The sequence below is a fragment of the Hippoglossus stenolepis genome, chromosome 1, assembly GCF_022539355.2.
Source record: "Hippoglossus stenolepis isolate QCI-W04-F060 chromosome 1, HSTE1.2, whole genome shotgun sequence".
Lineage (NCBI taxonomy): Eukaryota > Metazoa > Chordata > Actinopteri > Pleuronectiformes > Pleuronectidae > Hippoglossus > Hippoglossus stenolepis.
Window position 1 is genome coordinate 27,594,329 of NC_061483.1, and position 4,511 is coordinate 27,598,839.

Genomic DNA, 4,511 nt, shown 5'->3' on the forward strand with positions numbered 1-4,511 from the left:
ATGACTCCCAGTGTCAACCTGCTGCTGCTGCTCCTGCTCGGCCTCTCAGGCTCATCCTCTCCAGGAGGAGGTAGTTGAAGACATCCCAGAGGACACCATGGACATCACCACCAGGATTCTGACCTCAAACAACGCCACAGATGAGATCCTGCTGGAAGGAGACCTGCTCGCTCGAAAACCAGAAACGCCATGAAGTGCTGGTCCCAGAGCTTGCCTGTGGAAAGCCTCCAACGGTCAGGTGGTGATCCCCTTCACCGTGAGCAGCGAGTTCACCAGCTATGAGAGGCAGAGGTCGACCGTGCCACTGAAAGCCTTCCACAGCAGTACCTGCATCCGCAAGTCCCCGTCCAGAGCAGTACGACTACATGGGCATCGAGAACAAAGGTGGATGTTTCTCCTCTCTGGGCAGAGTGGGAGGCAGACAGGTGCTCTCTCTCAGCAGGCAGAGCTGCCTACACCACGGAATCATCCAGCGAGATCAACCACGCTCTGGGCTTCCAGCACCGAGCAGACCAGGAAGCGACAGCGACAGCTCGTCAGGATCAGCTGGGAGAACATCCAGCCAGCGGATGGCCTACAACTACAAGCAGGACACCAACAACCTGAACACTCCTACATTCTCCTCCATCATGCACTACGGAAAAACAGCCTTCTCCATCCAGCAGGGGAGGGACAGCATCACCCCCATCCCCAACTCCAACGTCCAGATCGGCCAGAGGCAGGGCATGTCCTACTGGGACGTCATGAGGATCAACAGGCTCTATGGCTGCTAACAACAATGCTGATGCAAAATACAGCAAATTCACATTTTTCCTATTTGAGTTTTGGGGTTATTGATTAAAAAGCTACTATTTATCAATGGTACAAATGATGAAGATTACAGTTCCTTTTACCACATTCTGTCAAACAGGCAGACAACCCAATATGTTACGTCAACAAGTCTCAAATGTCTTTAATAAAGGTAAAGCAACATGATTACTGTTTCTGTCATTATTTGTTTATTAATCGCTTTTTCTAATCGCAAACATCTTACACATCCAGGTATTAACACACACTTACAATCACTGAGCAATGTGATGGTTTGCTCAATAACTGTTGAATATCTGCAAAACTCTGAGTAGGTTTCTCTCACACACTTAATAAGTGCTCAGGATGACATAACAATAATACAACTAAAATATAAAAGCTAATATTGAAAATAAAACAAAATATGGACTAAATTCTAGTAAAAAGATTCACAAGATGTAAAAACAAGTTCCATCTGACATAAAAGTTAAAATTTGGATTCAATAAATAATAATTCAATTTAAATCTCTTCTGTAATCAATTGTAGGACATGATAGATACTAAATGGCAAAATGATTGTGACTCAGGTCACTGGGCTGTAATACAACTCCATGGAGATCTGTAGGTAAAAGGTTTGTTTTAACTTTACAAAACACAAAATAGAAAACAACACACTGAGTCTTCGATAATGTCATATGTCGAGGCTACGTTACCAGGACCTTTAGACTCTACTGTGAACAAACATCTTTGTATTATATGTACAGTATAATTGTTTAATTTAATACTGGGTAGAATTGGTTAAACTGAACTGGTATGCAATGCAAAGCTACAGTCTATGTGTCTGTAACTCCAATGAAAATGAAAACATTTTGAAACGTCTTCTTGACATTCTGCAGGCACTTTTGAGATGGTCCCTAACTTTGGCTCATTTTCATATCTACTGTCCAGCCACACAGTGTGCAGGATCTAGTATTGCACGATGAGGTTAAAAAAACATCAGTTAAAACTTTATCTCTGCTTACTCCTGCAATAACTCTGAATTTGCACATCATATTTTATTTTAGTATATGTATTCACACCTATCTCATTACATTGTCTTTGTCTGAAACAACTTCTGCAACTTTGCATACTGGTCTCTTGTTTATAGTTTGTCATCTCTTGTTTTTAGTGTCTTATTTATAGGTTTATTTGTTGTTCTATTGTATTTAGTACTTTACTGTGTATTCTGAGTACTTTATTGTATCATTTACTTAGGGGAGTATGTACAGTTTTAGTACATTGTATGTTTATTACATTCTATTTTTGAGCTATTCTAATTCTTTAGCCTCTGTTTTATTGCCACTTTGTCTATATGCAATGTCCCTTGACATGCTGCTGTAACACAATTTCCCAATTTGGGATCAATAAAGTACATCTATCCATCTTTCTTAATCCTGCATTAAATAACAAGTCTGCTGAAAAGTGATAAAGATAGTGAGGATAAATCCCACTTACCGTTAGCACCAGTTTGTGTCTCTCATGTACAATCATCACATTTAAGTCACACAGCTGAGCATCTGATTTTGCAGCAAAGTATAACAAAGAAACAATGATCTTTTTCTTGTATTATACAGATATGTTTTTAAAGATCATTGGAACCCTATTTTATATTTGAAGAAATACAGTCAGAACAGCTGTGTTGGTAAATTACACTTATGAGTTCTGGCATGCAGAACAGCTCTGGGGCCAGTCTTTGTGGCTACTTTTGTTGGTCAGTCAATCCCTACGTTTGTTGAGTTAAATATCTCATCAATAATCAGATTCATTGTCATAGAATTTTGTTGAGACATTTGTGTGGTCCCAGAGTATGCATCCTAATACATTTAGTGATCCCCTGACATTTTAGCACCAGTGAAAGCCTTCCATTATCTTGTAGAGGAAATATCCCAACATCTACTCATGGATTGGCTAAAACCTTTGTTCAAATACATTCATGGTTAGCATAGTATTGATTCTAATGATTTAACTATTCTCTAGCACCACAATCAGGTCAGAAATACAATTTGTCCGTTGGGTTTTATGACCAGATATCTCCAGAATATTTCCACCAGCGTCAGCTATGCTATGTTAGTTGTTGCTAATTAGCAATTGTTAGCTTATTGTACCCAATAATAATAAAAATGATTAACTTGCTGTTATTAAAAGGTTGGCAATCTTACATTAGCATGCATTAACTGTGCGGCCTCTAGACTGTTATACTTGTTGATCACTTTTCTGAAACTCTGATCTTTAGCTTTGTGAATGTAATGATACGAGAGCGTGCATAATCTAAGGCTACTACAGCTCTGTGTTGTAGCAAGTAGCCTGTTTCTTTAAGTTTTGGCAAGTTATCACTAAAAGTCACGCTGCTTTGAATTTTAGTGCTTCAGTGCTGCACAGTGATCACCTGGAATAATCAGACACCATTTTCTGCAATGATGAATGAACCTTTTTTTCAACTAAACGTGACTCTTGTTAAGTTCGTTTAGAGTTGTGCCTGGGTTAGAGTGTGGATGGTGTGTTTGTGTTTTTCAATTTGACAGAATCAATACTCTGTGAAGTGTCAAAGAACAAAACAAATATCAAAAGTAAATGTATGTATGTAATGTGCTTTCTTTTAAAATAATAGAAGTTCTTATTGGTTTGCAAAGCACATTAACTATTTAGCTTTTAAAAAATACATCAACTAGACCTGTGTTGATCCACTACTGACAGAGATAACAAACCATGTTGAAACACTGGAGTTTGTCAGTGGGAGTCCTCCTTCTTGAGTTTATTTAGGCCTAGCAGTGTGGACCCCAGCCCATAATAATCCTGCAAAGACACACCTGTGAGAGAGTATAAGAGCCTGGACAGCACTGAGTCAAACATAAAGCATCAGGAGTCTCTCCTCTCCACAGAAGCTCCACAGCCTCCACACCCACCCCTGAAGATGACTCCCAGTGTCAGCCTGCTGCTGCTGCTCCTGCTCGGCCTCTCTCCCAGGCTCACCCTCTCCAGGAGGAGGTAGTTGAAGAAGACATCCCAGAGGACACCATGGACATCACCACCAGGTTCTGACCTCAAGCAAGCGCCACAGATGAGATCCTGCTGGAAGGAGACCTGCTCGCTCCGAAAACCAGAAACGCCCGCCAGGGTGCTGGTCCCAGAGCTGCCTGTGGAAGAAAGCCTCCAACGGTCAGGTGGTGATCCCCTTCACGTGAGCGAGTTCACCAGCTATGAGAGGCAGAAGGTCGACCGTGCCATGAAGCCTTCACAGCAGTACCTGCATCCGCTTCGTCCCCGTCAGAACGAGGTACGACTACATGGGCATCGGAACAAGGTGGATGTTTCTCCTCTCTGGGCAGAGTGGGAGGCAGACAGGTGCTCTCTCAACAGGCGGGGCTGCCTACCGCAGAATCATCCAGCACGAGATCAACCAGCTCTGGGCTTCCAGCACGAGCAGACCAGGAGCGACCGCGACAGCTACGTCAGGATCAACTGAAACATCAACCAGCGGATGGCCTACAACTTCCACAAGCAGGACACCAACAACCTGAACCTCCCTACGACTACTCCTCCCATCATGCCTCGGAAAAACAGCCTTCTCCATCCAGCAGGGGAGGGACAGCATCACCCCCATCCCCAACTCCAACGTCCAGATCGGCCAGAGGCAGGGCATGTCCTACTGGGACGTCATGAGGATCAACAGGCTCTATGGCTGCTAA

General features: G+C 42.6%; 2 pseudogenes; both read left to right on the forward strand.

Annotated features, from left to right (window-relative positions):
- On the forward strand, positions 1-773 carry LOC118109580 (annotated as a pseudogene).
- Positions 774-3,736: 2,963 nt separating this feature from the next.
- LOC118109574 lies at positions 3,737-4,511 on the forward strand (annotated as a pseudogene).